Here is a 21,338-nt window from a genome sequence, read left to right as displayed (position 1 = left end):
TTGATAAGTGGTGACGCCTATGTAAAAAAAAAAGGAAAAAAAGTGATTCTCAACATCGGGAAAGGGAGGGAGGGGGGTCATTGGAAAAACTCAAATTTGCTTAATGATTTTCTTTATAAAGATAAAACTACTTGCTCAATTTACGTAATTTTTGGAATATGACATGAAGATTTTTTTTTTTTTACTGTTTTTTTTATATAGGGAGAATTCTGGACAAGCACACAATGTTGGAAAAAAAATGCATTTTAATTTGTCAAATTAATCATAATTTGCAATTAACTCAACTAAGTGACTAATCTCTTAGTAAGTTTCTGGCTATCACTCCTACCCTCTCTCACTGTATGCTTGTCAATCACTCCCTATAAAAGCCAAGTACGTCCAAGGATGGAGTACTGCTGCCACATCTGGGCAGGAGCTTCTAAAAACAGCCTATCCTGCCTTGACAGAGTACAAAATAGACTTCGTGGCTTAGTGGGGTATGCCCTTTTCTCTTCCCTGCAACCTCTCTCCCACAGAAGAGACGCTGCGTGCCTGTCTTTGTTTTATCGTTATTTCCATGGCAGGTACTCGTCTGAGCTCAAATCTCTCGTCCCCCCCTCATCAATCTTTCACGAGAAACACCGGTCTGGCTGAAACTACTGTCAATAATTTTCCCCACTCTTTATCTGTGCCTAAATCCAAACATAGATTGCATGAGCAAAGCTTCTTTCTTAGAACTGCACGCCAGTGGAACTCTCTGCTGCTTGCCTGTTTCCCATCTGACTACAACTTGGACGTCTTCAAGTCCAACATAAACAAACTCTTGACAAACCGCCCCCTTAAGTAAGACACTATCAACCCTCCCCCAATACTAATGATTACTACAATACTATCTCATTAATTACTGTACACGCAATAACCCTTATCCCTGAGTGGCCTTCGGGCCTTGATAAGTGGTGACCCCCATGTAAAAAAAATCTTTTTTATCACACAAGTTGCACAATTTCAAGTAAAATACATTTTCTGATAATTTTCTTGATAACAAGTTGAGCACGTGGTATCCTCTCTCCATGAGTGAAAAATTTACTTTCATCATGACTAATGTTTGTACAAAACTTCCAAAATATCCAAGGCCTGGTTATTGAGAAAAGTGCAAATTATTTGGCTCAGCCCTTCCTTTGTTTGGGAACCAAAAACTCATATTTTGGATTCCATTTAAATTTATCAAAGAATTAAATTTATTATTCTATTTGTTTTCCATAGTCTAGCTTCATTTCCAAATCTTACAATGCGTACCTAAAATAAAACAGAAATTCCATGAACAGAGTTTCTCTCCGAAACACTACTATGAGATTGGTTCCCTGCTGACTACAATATAATCACCTTTAAGTTCAATGTCAACAATCTCTTCTTAAGCCGTCGTCTTGAGTTTAAGTAATAAAATTACTAACCTCATTTCCAAATCTTCCTCTACCTAAAATCAAACAGAACTTCCATGAACAATGTTTCTTTCCAAAAAACTTAAGCCATCCGCTTAAAGATAAGCAGGAAAACACCTGGACTTGGCTACAAAAAGGACGAGTAGAGAAACGCAACTCCCACTGACAGCCACACAGAATAATACAATCAGAACAAACTATATCAAAGTAAAAATAGACAGAACCCAGGAAAGCAGTAAATGTAGACTCTGTAGACAAGAAGACGAAACATTAAATCACATAATAAACAAACTAGCTCCAAAGGCATGCAAAACAGACACGATTGTATGAGAAAGGCAGTCTACTGAGAACTATGCAAATATCTTTAGTTCGTAGTATACAGACAAATAGTACAGCCATAAACCAGAAACATAAATAGAGATAACTCAACAATTCAAACTTGACAGATTGATGTTGTAATAACTGAATCCTGCTCTTTCCACACATCATTTCCAATCCTCTCATAGCAGTGTTCTTCATCTAACTGGAAAGTTCATTAACTCTTATCCTCGAGTGTCTTTTGGCCTTATTGGTTAAAAAAAATAATGGAGATTTTTTAAGTTGGAAGAGTTGGATTTAAGGACGTGAAATATATTTTTTTCATTGAATGTTTATCCTCTACTCCCTCCCCCACCGCCTGACGCAAAAAAAAAAAAAATAGTTACGATACACCTAAATAGATTTTGAAATTGTTAGAATTTAAAAAAAAAAAATCGCTAGTTTTTTTTTTGTTTTTTTTTTGGCATGAGGTTGGAAGATTTGGTTTAAAGACGTGAAATATACTTTTTTTTTTCAGTCAATGTTTAGCCCCTACCCCTCCCATTCGGCCTCTGACAACAATTAAAAAAAAGAAAAAAGTACTTTTGATACACCTAAATAGATTTGAAATATTTTTCTTTTTTTTTTCTTCAAAATTGTTTCATGAACTGAAATCATTTCCATGTCTTTTTGTATGGTTTTATTATCGCGTTTCTGAATTAATTTAATTTTATTTTTTTAATTTTTCTTTTTTAGATGAGGATTGGTTATTCGTATTATTTGGATTCATCGGACTATTGTTCTCATCTTGAGTGTCATTTTCACTACATAAAGGCTGACGGAACGAGAGCATGTTACTCCCCCCCCTCGGTATTAAATAAAGGATTCCGTTCAAACTTCTGTACAGATTTCAGGCTTTGACAAGATACATCTGAAGAAGGTTGGAGGTTACATCGACCGAAACGTTCTGCAAATAGCTTTCACGATGAAGACAGTAGTCCAAAGAATCCAAACATGGCTTCATTGGCAAATGTGTAGTTTAGCTGCGTAAATTATTTGACAGACAAAAAATTATAAAAATTATTTATTTTTATATAAAACACATTATTACACCCAGAAGCTGAAATAAAACCCCCCAAAATTTCATTTTTATTATTTTCAACATTTTTTATTAGACTAAATGTATGACAATCAGGGCCGCCATATTGTTTTTAAAATTTGGCCTTTCTAAGGTTTGACAGATTGGCCTTTTTAAAGCCAAATTTGGCCTTTTTATGCGCTTTCATTACAAAATGGCAGCCAAAACAGTCTCAAGAGTGTTAAAAAAAGGGGGGGGGATTTGGTCTTAAAAAGTCCAATGTGTCAAACCTTAGGCTAAATTTTAAAAGCAATATGGCAGCCTTGATTGTCGTACATCTAGTCTAATAAAAAGGATGAAAAAATAATTAAATTTTTTTTTTCTAGTTTTATTTCAGCTAGCATGCTTTTTATATAAAAATAAATAGTTTTTATAATTTTTTGTCTGTCAAATAATTTACGCAGCTAAACTATACATTTGCCACTTCATTATTATTTAATTTTTTTTATTTAAACCGATCTTGCAATGAGGATGTTCGGCGATGCTGATCAGACATGTCCAGTCTCTTTAGAAAGAGGGGTTTGATCGTTTTTCTGTTTGTTTGTTTTTTAAAGGGACCTTGCAAAGGGACTGGGCATATATATTTGTGGCATGGTGTGGTGTGATGTCGTGGAGAGAAAGACGGACGAAGGGGGCGTAGCTCAGGAGACAGTGATGACCACTTTGTTAGACCGTCTCTGTTGCCCTTCTCTGACGAGAGCCGACAACATGCTGTTCTCATTTGCAAGGAGATGTTCGGCCTTGTCGAATTCGATGATCTTGCCCTGGTCTAAAACCATAACACGATGGTAGTTATTCAAATGCGTTAAATGATGCTGCAAAAGAAAAAAGAAAAATGGTTTATTTCATCTTCATCTTCTATGATATAAATCTCACCTGTCTGTTTAAATGTATGTATGTTTGTATGTCTGCCTACAACTTTCGACAGAGATGACGCATTTTCACGAGATCAGTATCATTTTGAAAATCGACGTCTTGGATGACAAATATCGAAAATATCGATCTCGTGAAAATCCGTTGTCTCTGTTAAAAGTTTTAGGTAGACATACAAACATACATACGCACACACACTAACAGAGAGATCAGATTTATAACACAGAAGTATATTGAAAAATAAAAGGGAAAGACAAAGGAAAACGGTTTATTCCATACATACATGTGTTTCGTCCTCTTCTATAATATAAATCTCACCTGTCTGTTTAAATGTATGTATGTATGTTTGTATGTATGTCTGCCTAAAACATTCGGCAGAGGCGACGCATTTTCGCGAGATCAGTATCATGTTGAAGCTCGACGTCTCAGACGACAAATATTGACAATTATTTATTTATATTTGTCGTCTGAGACATTGAGCTTCAAAATGATACTGATCTCGCGAAAATGCGTCGCCTCTGCCGAATGTTTTAGGCAGACATACATACACACTAACAGACAGGTCAGATTTATAAAATAGAAGCATTTTGAAAACAAAAAGGGGGGGGAGACAAAAAGAAAACAAATCAATCAGGTTAATAAAAGAATATTATTGAATTATTCAATGTTATAGTCAGTTGGGAAGCAGCTCCGCAGTATTATGTTCTACAGACGAGCAGTTCTAGAAAAAAAAATCTGTTTATGGAATTTTCGCTTAGATTTAAAGGAAATTGGTAACATTGTTTGGTTGTTTTACAGCATATCAACCCTTTTTTTTGGGGGGGGGTTATTTAATGCCGAATCCAGTTATTTTGGAAACAGTTTTTTAATGCTCCAAGTTTAGAGGACACAATCAAGCAAAAAATTAACAAAAAAAAACGAAAAAAAAAAACGAAATTTATCCCAAAGCAGCAAAAGTGAAACTGCCAGGACACTATATATACAAATGTAGGCAAAGTTGGGCATATTTAATTGGCTTGAAAATATAGGTTCTTTTTTGCCAATTGTCATAATATTTCAACAATAGAATAGTATTATAATCTTCAAAAAGCCTGCAAATTTTTATGTAGTTTCGTCTAGGTGACGGTCTCAAATAGAGAACCCACAAGGCAAAGATCGTCGATCGCTCCACTTCTGCTGGCAAGATGCCTCGGAGTGAATAAAATATATATATAAAAACACACATCATCTTGGATCCGTGTCTTGAAGCGTCTCTGTTACAGCAGGTTATGCCCCCCCTCTCCCCAGGACGGTTGGCGAATCCCCCAGAAGCGTCCAGCAGCAGACAGGTATGTTGTCATGTGTATATGCGTTCTATGTTTCCACACACACATGCACCCACGACCACTAAATGAGTCACGGGCCGTTAAAATAGACATTTAGGGATCTGAAGACAATAGTCCGTTTAATAAGCCGTAAAATAAAATCCTGCTCTTTCCACATATCATTTCCAATCCTCTCATAGCAGTGTTCCTCATCTAACTGGAAAGTTCATTAACTCTTATTCTCAAGTGCCTTTTGGCCTTATTGGTTAAAAAAAAATGTAAATCACTGGCGACCATGTTTGGACAGGCGGCATATGAAAGGGGCAAAACCTCAGCTTGTTCAGGTATGCTGAAAACGAATATCGCAAGGATAATTAGCACAGACACCCAAATAGTTTTCGAGATAATAATGTGTCTATTTTGAAATGTAAATCACTGGCGACCATGTTTGAACAGGCGGCATAAGAAAGGGGCCAACCCCCAGTTTGTTCAGGTACGCTGAAAACGAATATCGCAATGAACATTAGCAGAGAAGAATAGTTTTGGAGCTAGTTTTATACATGCGTGTATTTTGAAATGTAAACAGTGGCGACCATGTTTGAACAGGATGCATATGAAAGGGGCCAACCCTCAGTTTGTTCAGGTATGCTGAAAACGAATATCGCAAGGAAAATTAGCACAGACAGACAGACTACTAGTTTTGAGCTAGTTTTATTAATGCGTGTATTTTGAAATGTAAATCACTGGCACCCATGTTTGAAAAGGCGGCCAACCCTCAGTTTGTTCAGGTATGCTGAAAACGAATATCGCAGCAGAACTTAAAACACTTGTTCAGGTAGGTAGAAGAGTAACTTATCTTACCTTTGGTAACATTTATATATTATATATTTGTTTTGTATTTTTTTTTTTTAACTTTTACGCTTTGTCGTCTTAACTCGGAAGGATGAACCTTAGAATTTCCACAGGTCTCATTAGTTAAAATGAATTATTTCGCAGTTCAAATTGGCGTGAAATAAACAAATCTGACTGACACAGGATTTGCCATTTCCGGTTGTCGCCGCCGACAACGCTCTTATATTTACAATCGAAAGCGTCGCCAATCGCTGTGTCTGTGTGTGTAGGAGTGGGGGCAAAGTTGTAACATTCAATAAAATCAACAGCTTTAATTTCTATGAATCGTCATTCGCGTATCGGTGCGAAGTCGACTGTCGGCGTTCTTGTCTCGTTGAAGGGGAAGTAAGTTTTTTTAACACAGTTGAGTTGGAAATGGATTTCTGCACGTACATGGCTGGACGATAAGAATAACAATACAAATAAAAACAATAATTATTATCTTCAAGTCTCTTCTTAAAGGGGCATTCGGCTACAAAGTTACAACTAGCTAATCGACACTCGACACTGTCAATGAGTTATGCGAAACAGACGGACTGTTCCGCTGTATCAAAGTTATTAAGTGTGGTTAGACTGAAACTCATCAAAGCCAGTAATCTAAGTTTCAACTAGCTAATAGACATTCGGCACTTTCAATGAGTTATGCGATCACCGCCACTTGTCCAAAAACGGACGGTTCCGCTGTATCACAGTTATAAAGGGTGGTTAGAGTGTAACTCATCAGAGCCAGTAACCTAACTTACAACTAGCTAGTCGACATTCGACACTGTCATTGAGTTATGCGATACACTGCTAATTGTCCAGAGACGGACTGTTTTACTGTATCACAGTTGTAAAGGGTGGTTAGACTAAAACTCATAAGAGCCAGTAATCTAATTTACAACTAGCTTATCGACAGTAGACACTTTCAGTGAGTTTACGTGCGTGCGCGCGTGTGTGTGCTTCGTTAACATTCGGACTGTCGATTTTAAAATCGTTCGGGTATGCTGAAAACGAATATCGCAAGGACAATTAGCAGAGACAAATAGTTTTGGAGCTAGTTTTATTAAGTCGTGTATTTTGAAATGCAAATCACTGGCGAGCATGTTTGAACAGGTGGTATATGAAAGGGGCCAACTCTCAGTTTGTTCAGGTATGCTGAAAACGAATATCGCAAAGAAAATTAGCACAGGCACAGACTACTAGTTTTGGAACTAGTTTTATTAACGCGCGTATTTTGTAAATGTACATCACTGGCGAGCATGTTTGAACAGGATGCATATGAAAGGGGCCAACCCTCAGTTTGTTCAGGTATGCTGAAAACGAATATCGCAAGGAAAATTAGCAGACAGACGAATAGTTTTGGAGATATTAATGCGTGTATTTTGAAATGTAAATCACTGGCGACCATGTTTGAGCAGGCGGCATATGAAACGGGCCAACCCTCAGTTTGTTAAGGTATGCTGAAAACGAATATCGTAAGGAAAATTAGCACAGACGGACAAATAGTTTTCTAGATATTAATGCGTGTATTTTGAAATGTAAATCCCTGGTGACCATGTTTGAACAGGCGGCAGATGAAAGGGGCAAACCCTCAGTTTGTTCAGGTATGCTGAAAACGAATATCGCAAGGAAAATTAGCACAGACAAATAGATTTTGGGCTAATATTAGTCAATGCGTGTATTTTTAAATGTGGATCACTGGCGACCATGTTTGAACAGGCGGCATATGAAAGGGGCCAAACCTCAGTTTTTTCAGGTATGCTGAAAACGAATATCGCAAGGAAAATTAGCACAGACACAGACTACTAGTTTTTGAACTAGTTTTATTAACGCGTGTATTTTGTAAATGTACATCACTGGCGACCATATTGGAACAGGCGACATATGAACGGGGCCAACCCTCAGTTTGTTCAGGTATGCTGAAAACGAATATCGCAAGGAAAATTAGCACAGACAATTAGTTTTGGAGCTAGTTTTATTATTGCGTGTGTTTTGAAATGTAAATCACTGGCGACTATGTTTGAAACGTTTGAACAGGCAGCGTATGTAAGGGGCCAACCCTCAATTTGGCTCGAGTATGCTGAAAACGAATATCGCAGCAGAACTTAAAACACTTGGTTAGGTAGGTAGAAGAGTAACTTATCTTGCCTTTGGTAACATTTACATATTATATATTTGTTTTGTATTTTTTTTTCAACTTTTACGCTTTGTTGTCTTAACTCGGAAGGATTAACCTTAGAATTTCCACAGGTCTCATTAGTTAAAACGAATTATTTCGCAGTTAAAATTGGCGTGAAATAAACAAATCTGACTGACACAGGGTTTGCCATTTCCGGTTGTCGCCGCCGACAACGCTCTTATATTTACAATCGAAAACGTCGCCAAGTTCGTTCGTCGCTGTGTCTGTGTGTGTAGGAGTGGGGGCAAAGTTGTAACATTCAATACATAAAATCAACAGCTTTAATTTCTATGAATCGTCATTCGCGTATCGGTGCGAAGTCGAGTGTCGGCGTTTTTCTCTCGGTGAAGGAGAAGTAAGTTTATAACACAGTTGAGTTGGAAATGGATTTCTGCACGTGCATGGCTGGACGATAAGAATAACAATACAAATAACAACAATATTATCTTCAAGTCTCTGTTTAAAGGGGCTTTTAAGGCTACGAAGTTACAACTAGCTAATCGACACTCGACACTGTCAATGAGTTATGCGAAACAGACGGACTGTTCCGCTGTATCAAAGTTATTAAGTGTGGTTAGACTGAAACTCATCAAAGCCAGTAATCTAAGTTTCAACTAGCTAATAGACATTCGGCACTTTCAATGAGTTATGCGATCACCGCCACTTGTCCAAAAAACGGACTGTTCCGCTGTATCACAGTTATTAAGGGTGGCTAGAGTGTAACTCATCAGAGCCAGTAACCTAACTTACAACTAGCTAGTCAACATTCGACGCTGTCATTGTGATACACTGCTAATTGTCCAGAGACGGACTGTTCTACTGTATCACAGTTGTAAAGGGTGGTTAGACTAAAACTCATAAGAGTCAGTAATCTAATTTACAACTAGCTTATCGACAGTGGATACTTTCACTGAGTTTACGCGTGTGTGTGTGTTTTGTGTGTGTGTGTGTGTGTTTTGTGTGTGTGTGTGTGTGTGTGTGTCTTTTGTGTGTGTGCTTCGTTAACATTCAGACTGTCCATTTTAAAATCGTCCGGGTATGCTGAAAACGAATATCGCAAGGAAAATTAGCACAGACGGACAAATAGTTTTCTAGATATTAATGCGTGTATTTTGAAATGTAAATCCCTGGTGACCATGTTTGAACAGGCGGCAGATGAAAGGGGCAAACCCTCAGTTTGTTCAGGTATGCTGAAAACGAATATCGCAAGGTAAATTAGCACAGACAAATAGATTTTGGGCTAATATTAGTCAATGCGTGTATTTTTAAATGTGGATCACTGGCGACCATGTTTGAACAGGCGGCATATGAAAGGGGGAACCCCTCAGTTTGTTCAGGTATGCTGAAAACGAATATCGCAAGGAAAATTAGCACAAACACAGTACTAGTTTTGGAACTAGTTTTATTAATGCGTGTATTTTGAAATGTAAGTCCCTGGCGAGCATGTTTGAACAGGCGGCATATGAAAGGGGCCAACCCTCAGTTTGTTCAGGTATGCTGAAAACGAATATCGCAAGGAAAATTAGCACAGACACAGACTACTAGTTTTTGAACTAGTTTTATTAACGCGTGTATTTTGTAAATGTACATCACTGGCGACCATGTTTGAACAGGCGACATATGAACGGGGCCAACCATCAGTTTGTTCAGGTATGCTGAAAACGAATATCGCAAGGAAAATTAGCACAGACAATTAGTTTTGGAGCTAGTTTTATTAATGCGTGTATTTTGAAATGTGAATCACTGGCGACCATGTTTGAACAGGCGGCATATGAAAGGGGCCAACCCTCAGTGTGTTCAGGTATGTTTAAAAGGAATATCGCAAGGAAAATTAGTACAGACTGACTATAGATTCACCATCAAAGTATTGAAATATTTTTTTTTATTTTATAAAGGAATCACTACTTATCAAGCCCCAGAGGCCACTCGAGGATAAGGGTTAAAGTGTGTACAATGTCAATGGGACAATATCATAGTAATCGTTAGAAGTGTCAATATGGTAAATTGGATTACTTAAGAGGAACGGCTCATCAAGAACTTGTTTGCATTGGACTTGAAGACGACGAAATAAAAATATAAAGTTGAAAGAACTAGGGGAAAATATCATTTTAGCGATGCCTTTCAAATCGTAAACTGCCGGTTTACATTTTTTTACATTTAAAAAGTGTAAACAAAAAAAAAGCAAACCTTTAGAATCCTAAAAAGGTCACCCGGGAGCATTTTTGCAACATGAAAAATATACAAACCAAAATAAAGAGAGGAATAAACCTACTCAAAAATATGGATTATTACATCGCCTAAAAAAAAGAAGAATCGGGGCCTCCAATAATACGATAATTTGGTGGGGAAGTAAATTGTTTTCTTTTTTCTAACTTGGTTTTAAAAAGTTTTTATTGCTAACATTTATTTTCATAAACTCTAACCACACCTCACAACCCTAATCCGGCCGGTCGGGAAAAAAGTTTTTATTTTTTTAAATTTTGGTGAAACACACGCACACGCACGCACACATAAGCATATCGCTTGTCACCAAGCTAAAGAAGAGAGAGAAAGTGGGGGAAGGAGAGAAGGGATCGTGTTCTCTGCACTGCAAGTGCCGGGGTCAAACAGAAGTCAAATGAAATCGATTAAAAATGACTCCACAAAGTTGTGTCTGAACTTTTTATTCTATGAAACTTAAGATTAATAAAACGAAATAATCGTGACCCGTGGAAATTCCACGGCGAATATTTCGCATTCAATAAGAACAAAACGAAAAAGTAGTGAACAAATAAATATATTAGAAAATGAATGTTACCAAAGGCAAGATAAGTTACCCTTCTACCTACCTAGATCACATTTTTGTTGTTTTAACTTATTTTAAAACGTTTATTTAACACAAACAAAAGTAGCGCACAGTTTTAAGTTAGAACAATAAAGAAGTGTCTGACATTTTACAGACATCTTGTGAGAGTCGAGAATCGCTCCAAACTCGAAAATTAAGCAAAATACTGGTAGCAACACATCCAATAAATGTCAGCAAACGTTCGAACATGTTTTCTTTTTCACATAAGCGAAACTCTTATCAGAGCAAAAGCGAAAATGAGGAGCAAACACAGATGAAGAAGTCGGTTTTTATCGTGGAGCACAAAAACAAAAACAAAAAGAGTCTCTAATCTAATAGGCCCCGTCAATCTCCAAAGTCTGTCCCATCGCCTCAGTGTTGCATCCCTGTTTACAAGTACTTTAATGGGATGTGCTCTGATGAACATATAGCACTTATGCTGGTGCCCGGAAAACTCGTCCCGGGAAAACTCGTCTCCGGAAAAACCATAACCGGAAAACTCGTACCGTTCAGTTTGTTCAGGTATGCTGAAAACGAATATCGCAAGAAAAATTAGCACAGACAAATAGTTTTAGAGATAATTTTATTAATGCGTGTATTGTGAAATGTAAATCACTGGCGACCATGTTTGAACAGGGGCACATGAAAGAGGCAAACCGTCAGTTTGTTCAGGTATGCTGAAAACGAATATCGCAAGGAAAATTAGCAGTAATTAATACGTGTATTTTGAAATGTAAATCACTTTAATAAGAAAAAGGGTACTTTTCCAGTTTACGGTCCATGTTGAATTAGTAAATTTGTATTTAAGAAAGCCATTCTTAATATAGGGAGGGACATGTTAACTATTCTGTACCTCTAATCAATGTATCAATAATTTAATAAGCAAAAGACATAGTAAAAATTGAATTTAACTTGAAAATTTTATCCAAAAATACCGCAGAAGTTTTCTTTGATATTTTTTTACAAGCTGCCCCAGCGTAACACTTCCAATCTTTCCATAATAAGAACGGCTTTCTGAAAAAACAACAACAAAACACAAACAAAAAAACAACAACCTTGAAAGCCGTTCTTAACATGGAGAGATTTGTAGGGGGTATTCAGAAAGTCGTTCTTAAAATGGGGAGGTTTGGGTGTTTATACTACGCTGGGGTATGTCGTAAAATAACCTTTCTTTTTTTACTGTTCCGTACTTTCACCTAACAATTTAATAAATAAATAAACTTGGGAAATTGAAACACTCGCCGAAAGTTATATTACTGAAGAAGTTTGATATCAGGAATAGAATCTGACCAAACACCGTTTGTTGCTAACCTCTCTCTCTCTCTCTCTCTCTCTCTCTCTCTCTTTGGCTTCTCCGTGCCCCTGCCACTAAGTATGTGTATATATATACTTATATACTTATATATATATATATATATATATATATATATGTATATATATATATATATATATATATATATATATATAGACAGAGAGAGACAGAGAGAGAGACAGAGACAGAGAGAGAGAGAGAGAGAGAGAGAAAGAGAGAGAATATGTGCTTCCACATCAAAGAGGGGCAGGAGCATAAACAGAGACAGAAGCACACACAAACACACACATACATACGCACTTTCATAAACACACACACACACACACTCGCATAAACACACACATACATACACGAACACACACGTACACACAAATACACAAACACAAATCAACTTTCCGTTAAAAGCTGTCATGAGGTGGCAGGGGTGGGTGTCATAAGTGTCAATCGAATTTGAAAGTTTGTTAACGAAATGGATTTATTTCAACTTCGTTTGACACGTGCCAATTCTCCTGCCCTTCACCCCCCCCCCTACCTGCCTCTCTCTTTACCTTAGTAAAGACTTTTAGGTTGGGGTGTTTATGCTACACTGGGGTAGGTCGTAAAAATAAAGTTTTTTTTTTTGTTATTAAATTGTAATTTTTTAAGAAATCATTTCCTTAAAAGTTAAGAAAGCCATTCTTAATGTAGAGAGGGGCATGTTAACTATTCTGTACTTTCATCCAATAATTTAATAAGCAAAAGATAGGATAAAATTGAATTTAACTTGAAAGTTTTATCCCAAAATATCGCAGACGTTTTCTTTGATATTTTTTATTTTACAAGCTGCCCCAGCGTAGTATTAACACCTCCAATCTCTCCATGATAAGAACGGCTTTCTGAAAAAAAAAATCCCAAGAAAGCCGTTCTTAACATGGAGAGATTGGAGGGGGTATTCCGGAAGTCGTTCTTAAAATGGGGAGAGGAGGGCGTTTTGTAACTATTCCATACTTTAACCTAACGATTTAATAAAAAACATCGGGTTTGTATTACTGTACACATAGATTCGAAAAAGTTGTCAAAAAACAAATATATAACAAATAAATGTTATCAAAGGCAAGATAAATTACTGTTCTACCAAACTGGATATAATTTTCGTGTTTTTATTCAATTTAACATGTTTATTCAGCTCGAAAAGCATACAGTGTTTACCGATGTATTGGAAAATTCAACATGGCGGCCGACTCTCTCTTTAACACGGTAAGTTCGGAAAAAGGTGTAATAAATAATGAACTCGACAAAATACTGTTAGAAATTCGCTCAATATATGTTACCGTGACATAACTTGACATATATTCGGTGGTTTTTTAATAGTATTTTGTCTAGTTTATTATTTATAACACTTTTTCCCGAACTTACCGTGTTAAAGAGAGAGTTGGCCGCCATTTTGAATTTTCCAATACATCGGTAAACACTGCATGCTTTTCGAGCTGAATAAACATGTTAAACTGAATAAAAACACGAAAATTATATCCAGTTTGGTAGAGAAGTAATTTATCTTGCCTTTGATAACATTTATTTGTTATATATTTGTTTTTTTTTGACAACTTTTTCGAATCTATGTGTACAGTAATACAAACCCAAAACATCAAATGTTAAATAAAAATAAATAAAAACAAGATAAAACGAATAAAAATAAAAATAAGAAACATAAAATCAAATAAAAAACGATCAATGTATAGTATCTGTTAACGAAAATATATTTTTTAATTATTAGCAAATAATTCAAAGTGTAGTATCTGTTTTATTCTATCGCAGTATATAAAAAAAAAAAGAGACGCAGGAGAAATCGTTTTTATTTTCATTCCAATTCAAAATACTCCATTTTGGAAAGTTGGGTTTTCTTCACATTAAAATAAAAAACAAACATTAAAGTTTCAAATCATTATGGCTCCTTTGTACTCGTCAACGAAAGACATAAAGCAGGAACGATGACGACGTGCGAATGGAAACAGTAAAGGATGTCATCCCCACCGCCACCGCCGACGGCGTCAACAGCACGTCTGTTTCTCTGACCCTTTAAAATAATTCGTTTTAACTAAGGGGACCCGCGGAAATTCCACGGCGAATATTACGCAGCAGTTAAAGACAACAAAACGAAAACGTGGCCATCAAAGAAATATATAACAAATAAATGTTAGCAAGGGTAACTTACTCTTCTACCTACCTAGTTAAGTTTTTTGTTGTGTCATCTGATTTCAACAGTTTATTTACTTTGTAATAAAATTAGTGTCGAGTCTTAAGTTGGAACAAGAAAAAAAAAACGCCTGACAGTCATATGGTGTGCTCGATCATAGCTGAAAACTCGAAAGTCAAGCAAAATACGGTTAGAAAATCACCTGATAAATGTCACGATAACTTTTATAGAATACGTTTCTAACATAATTTTGTTTTATTGTCTATTTTTGACCGATTATCGAGACTCCAAGTATGTAAGAGTCACAAAAAGGCGGGACTGCTTAACTGCATCGTCATCACTTCCAATCCACTCATGTCGAACGCACGTGAGAAGTAAAATAGATGGCCCATCAAGCCAGAAATAAATTAATGACAGTTTAAAGGCTTCAAAATCACTTTCGAATTCAATATCAACTGTCGCATTAACACGCATCTTAGATTTCCGAAATCTCGTCCCAATAGTGTAGAAGCGCCCATTTCAACCTAATAACATGGATTTCAATTTGATAAAACAACTATCTAATAAAAAAAATGTAATAATTTTTATAAAAATACAGAAAAAAGAACAGTTACTACGTTTTATATATATATATATATATATATATATATATATATATATATATATATATATATATATGATTAGTTTTTTTGGAAAAAGAATTCCAGCAGAGTGCTCAATTAAAAGGAAAATCCAAATTTTAAGAGCGTACTTATATTTTGTGTACAGAAAGTTGTTAGTTGAGACAGGTCATTGGTACCGTCGGTTTCAAGCCCGATAATAAGGCCCGTTTAAGGTATCCTTATCGAGCTCTCTTCAGCCAATATTCGTGAGACGAATATTGGCTGAAGAGAGCTCGATAAGGATACCTTAAACGGGCCTTATTATCGGGCTTGAAACCGACGGTACCAATGACCTGTCTCAACTAACAACTTTCTGTACACAATATATATATATATATATATATATATATATATATATTATTTTTAAATTTTATATAACTTTTCAAAGTTTCGGGTGCTAACCTCTCTCTCTTCCTCTCTCTCTCTCTTTCTCTCTCTCTCTCTCTCTCTCGCTCTCGCGCGTGCTTCTCCGTGTCATTATATATAGACAGAGAGAGGGGGAAAAGGGGGGTGAGACCGAAAGAGACAGAGAATGTGTCTACTCTCTCCTCCACATGCTGCAACGCCAACGACGCACACACCCACATACACACACACTTGCATAAACACACACATACACAGACACACACAACGTCCACATTCACTCTTCAAACTAAACAAGTTTAAATCAACCAATGAAAAGACAGCTACGTAAGACAACCTCCATAAAAGGTAAAAAGGTTGTGTCGTCGACTGCAAACTGTTTGAATTTTCCCGGAAAAAGTTAACGGTTTTCACGCCGATGGTGAAATATAAAAGAGCCCCAAAACGGGCTGTAAATTCAGTTTGACCAGCGTGGCAGCGAGAAGAGTTCCATGAGAATAGATGACCAGCCAGACGACCCAGCTAAGCCGCCGCCCTGCCGCTGTTTTAATTCTGCCTATTTCTCTGATGTCAAAAAAATTTAAGGTATTTATATTTTCCTCATTTCAAAGTAGACGACGCATTTATTTAAGGTGTGTAAACTGCACAAGTGCTCAAATGAACGTTGTTAGTATGCGCACAGTTCATAAACACGTCGAATTTCTTTTCAAATTTCAACAATTGTGTAGTATAAACGATTTTCACGTTTAACGTCTTTTTATATATTATTTTATATTTTTTTTATACAAAATACTGTTAGAAACCCAGCCAATAAATATTACCGTGACAATTGTGCAGTTTATAAACCGTGCGTGCTGTTCCTGGATAAAATATTTTTAATTTAAATCTAAATTAACGTCTTTTTATTGAATTTGTTAGGTGAAAGTATATATATAATATTATTTAAGGGCGGTCAGTAAACTGTATAATTACCGTGACAATTGTGCAGTTTATAAACCGTGCTGTTCTTGGATAAAATATTTTTAATTTAAATCTAAATTAATGTCTTGTTATTGAATTTGTTAGGTGAAAGTATACATATAATATTATTTAAGGGCGGTCAATAAACTCTAGAATTACCGTGACAATTGTGCAGTTTATAAACCGTGCTGTTCCTGGATAAAATATTTTTAATTTAAATCTAAATTAACGTCTTGTTATTGAATTTGTTAGGTGAAAGTATACATATAATATTATTTAAGGGCGGTCAATAAACTCTAGAATTACCGTGACAATTGTGCAGTTTATAAACCGTGCTGTTCCTGGATAAAATATTTTTAATTTAAATCTAAATTAACGTCTTTTTATTGAATTTGTTAGGTGAAAGCATGCATATAATATTATTTAAGGGCGGTCGATAAACTCTAGAATTACCGTGACAATTGTGCAGTTTATAAACCGTGCTGTTTGTTCTGGGATAAAATATTTTTAATTTAAATTTAAATTAACGTCTTTTTATTGAATTTGTTAGGTGAAAGTATATATATAATATTATTTAAGGGCGGTCAGTAAACTCTAGAATTACCGTGACAATTGTGCAGTTTATAAACCGTGCTGTTCTTGGATAAAATATTTTTAATTTAAATCTAAATTAACGTCTTGTGATTGAATTTGTTAGGTGAAAGTATACATATAATATTATTTAAGGGCGGTCAATAAACTGTAGAATTACCGTGAGAATTGTGCAGTTTATAAACCGTGGTGTTCTTGGATAAAATATTTTTAATTTAAATCTAAATTAACGTCTTTTGATTTAATTTGTTAGATGAAAGTATACATATAATATTATTTAAGGGCGGTCAATAAACTGTAGAATTACCGTGACAATTGTGCAGTTCATAGACCGTTCTGTTCTTGGATAAAATATTTTAAATTTAAATCTAAATTAACGTCTTTTTATTGAATTTGTTAGATGAAAGTATACATATAATTTTATTTAAGGGCGGTCAATAAACTCTAGAATTACCGTAACAATTGTGCAGTTTATAAACCGTGCTGTTCCTGGATAAAATATTTTTAATTTAAATCTAAATTAACGTCTTGTAATTGAATTTGTATTATTTAAGGGCGGTCAGTAAACTCTAGAATTACCGTTACAATTGTGCAGTTTATAGACCGTGCTGTTCTTGGATAAAATATTTTAATTTAAATCTTAATTAACGTCTTTTGATTTAATTTGTTAGATGAAAGTATATATATAATATTATTTAAGGGCGGTCAATAAACTGTAGAATTTACGTGACAATTGTGCAGTTTATAGGCCGTTCTTTTCTTGGATAAAATTCTGGATGTGAATTTTCCCCCCTAAAGTCCAACCCTATCCTCACCGTGGTAGGGGGGTGTAACGTTGTAGTTTAACAGCTACACGGCTAAATGGGCTCTGGCAAAAAAAAAATAAAATCCAGAAAATGTCGGCATTAGTTTGTTGCGTCCGTCATCTGGTCGTCTTTTTATACGCTTGCATGTGGCGAGCAAAAAGGCGTGAAGGGGGCAGGCTGAAAGGAGAACAATACCCGAAAGATGTAAACCGAACGAAAGAGAAAAATGGGCCTCCCTGCAAGGCCCCGTGCTCTCCCCAGCCTGCTCCCAGTTTCCCCGACTTTGCATGCAACTGGTTTTGAGCTTTTGGAAAGCTCTTTTCTCAGTGTCGGGGTGTTGACTCCACTTCCAAGTTAACAAATAGCTGCAAGTCTGGGTACGGTCCGATTGGTTCCGAAGCTCTTCCGCTGTGAGGTGCGCTTTCGAATCTCCCGAAGGGGGCTACCCTCTAAGCAGGCGACACGTGCTCGTGTTACTATGTAATGCAGGCTTGCCTCGACTCGACTAAGGACGACTAGAGTTCGACTAGATTGTGTGCTCACAAGCCGCTTTAAGGCCGCTTTTATTATTCCTACTGTCTACGAACTGCGAAACAGTATGGTAGTGCAATTATATATGACCGTCCTCCGATACGAAATGGTAGTGCAATTATATATGACGGTCCTCCGATATGATAGTAGGAATGCCAGTTTTGTGAGCGATCATCGCCGTCTTATGAACACAAACTAGTGGTATCTTTACGAATCCTGTTGGGTAGAGAGAACACCTCTGTTTTCTGCTCTGCCTGTTATTCTGAGTAGAAACCGCTTTTTAGTAGATGTTCGCAGCAAAGCTTGTTTTTATATAGTGCCCCTCCTTTCGGGAGTTCATCACCTCGCTGCCCAGACGAGAGCTTTTCCCGGTGGAACCGCTTTTTTTATATTTTACTTTAAAGTTTAATAGCGAACGAACAGTCACCAGCAAGTGGTCTGCACCGACAGGAAGATGAGTATAGTATCACCTTTTCTTCTTTCTATTTCGATTTCAGTCTTTGTGATTTGAACATTTAATTTAACTGTTTCCATTGTTCCAGCTTTCACACAGCAGTAGATTATCAACACTATAAATATCACCTCTTTTTTATAGATTGTAACAAGCAACAAAACCTAGCAGCATCACCGTTCCTGTCTGCCACATGTCTTGTGCAGTTTGAATCAAGTATTTCTTTCTTTGCGTTCAAGCACATCTGGGTAAAATCAAACTGTGTATGATGTATGTCTATCTGTTTCTTCCAACATTAGAATCTCAAAGTCTTGGCAGCAATCATTGTCATAGAAGTAGAGTAAGTATTCTTTTTCTTTCCTTCTGTGTGTATATCTTTGTAATTTCAGGTACTCCTCTTGATCATGATGGAATTCTACTATCAGCTATTGTGAGAATTATGTGGATTGGAAAAAACAACCGAATCCAGCAGTATCAGCTATCCTAGCTGCCACATGTTTCCTGTAGTTACAGAAGTCCTCAAGTAAGTGTTTCTTTCTTTGTGTACATGCACATCTGGGTACAATCAAATTCTAAACTATTAGCTTTATTTAAATGAATTCAGTTCTGCTTGTATTTCTTCTCATCAGCTAACTTATGCAACTACAAAACAAAAAGTAGTACATGGGTGTTTGATCATAGCCAGAAAGTTAAATATATCATTAAAAAAAAATCCATTAGTTATGTTTATTATATAAATCAAAAAAAGATTTTAAATAATTAAAAGAAAAAAAATCATCACAGTAAAAATTATATATATGTAACAAAGAACACAAACAAACATGAAATTGCCATGAGTTTCAGCAAGAACCAGAAAAGAGAAAATGTGGAGATAACACCCGGGAAGTAACAGGCAAGAATTTTCTTTATTTCTTTTATTTTTTGTCTCGAATAGCACATAGACTTTTCATGTATCAATTAAAAAAAAAATAACCCAAGTCAGACAATTGATAGAAAAACTAAGCATTAAAGTTCAATTAAGCATTAGAAAAATAACTTCTAATAATTATGTGATCTATATACAAATTGTCTCCCTTGAATATATATATATATATTTTTTAATTGAAATAAATATATAGATATATATTTATTTAATTAAAAAATAGCTTCTAATAATTGTGATCTATATACAAATTGTCTCACTTGATTATATATATATATATATATATATATATATATATATATATATATATATTACTAGCATGGGTTCCCGGCGTAGTTTGGCGGTGTATGCTGCCCCCCTCCCCCAACCAAAAAAAAGCAAAAAACCGGTTAATTTTTTAAAATTTGACCCCTATTATGAACCCTTAAAATTTATTGTTTTGGGCTCAAATCAAGATATTAAGTTAGATCCATGTCCAAGGATACTATATCAAAAATTTCGAGTGTTTAGACCCATAATTGTCGGAGGAGATTTGTAGAGTTCTCAAAGGCTAAATCATTGAACTTTGGCCCCTTAATCGCCAAATTTCTGTCCAAATACCAATCGCATAGATTTTCCAAAATCTCAGTACTCTGTATATCAAATGTTGAATCTGTAGACTAAAATTGACAGAGTTATTGCTTAGGGAAATGTACACACAGACAGACATTTTCACTTCTATGGATAGATAGATAGATAGATATATAATGAGAGACAGAAAGATAAATATATACAATGATTAATGAATTATTAGAAATAGTTGTTAAATTTTTGGAAATATGTATGGCAATTTAGATGGCAAGACATACTGCTAGTGTTCAATGCATTAGTAGAGCTAACTGTTAAGATTTAAAATACATACATAGAAATTCAAATGACAGGACTTATATGTAGAGTGCTCAATACATCAGTAGAGCAAGTTAATAAGTTAAAAAATGCATACGTCAATTTAGATGACCACACTTTTTTGTATTCTTGTTTGAATATGACATAATACAAATTTTAATAATTTTATTCAAAATGTTATGGATTCTCAATGAAAAATCTAATATGTCAATATGGCTCTATGTATGATAAAGCATTGGCATATAATTTTCTTTCAATAACATAAACGTTTGATAATATCAGCTCTGTCTAGTTTTGAGCACTTATTTAAAGTGTAATTATTAAGTAAAAATCTAAATAAAATGTCTTTATTGCTCTATGTCTTATTGAGCACTCTTATATAACTATGGTTAAATCTTAATGTTTATTTATCCTGTAACAAAATAAACGTTTTATAATAGCAGCTCTGTCTAGTTTTGAGCACTTATTTAAAGTGTAATTAATAAGTAAAAATCTAAATAAAATGTCTTTATTGCTCTATGTCTTATTGAGCACTCTTATATAACTATGGTTAAATCTTAATGTTTATTTATCCTGTAACAAAATAAACGTTTTATAATAGCAGCTCTGTCTAGTTTTGAGCACTTATTTAAAGTGTAATTATTAAGTAAAAATCTAAATAAAATGTCTTTATTGCTCTATGTCTTATTGAGCACTCTTATATAACTATGGTTAAATCTTAATGTTTATTTATCCTGTAACAAAATAAACGTTTTATAATAGCAGCTCTGTCTAGT

Source organism: Euprymna scolopes, chromosome 46 (genome assembly GCF_053919585.1).
Source record: "Euprymna scolopes isolate OS-2025 chromosome 46, ASM5391958v1, whole genome shotgun sequence".
Lineage (NCBI taxonomy): Eukaryota > Metazoa > Mollusca > Cephalopoda > Sepiida > Sepiolidae > Euprymna > Euprymna scolopes.
This window is presented reverse-complemented; position numbering follows the sequence as displayed.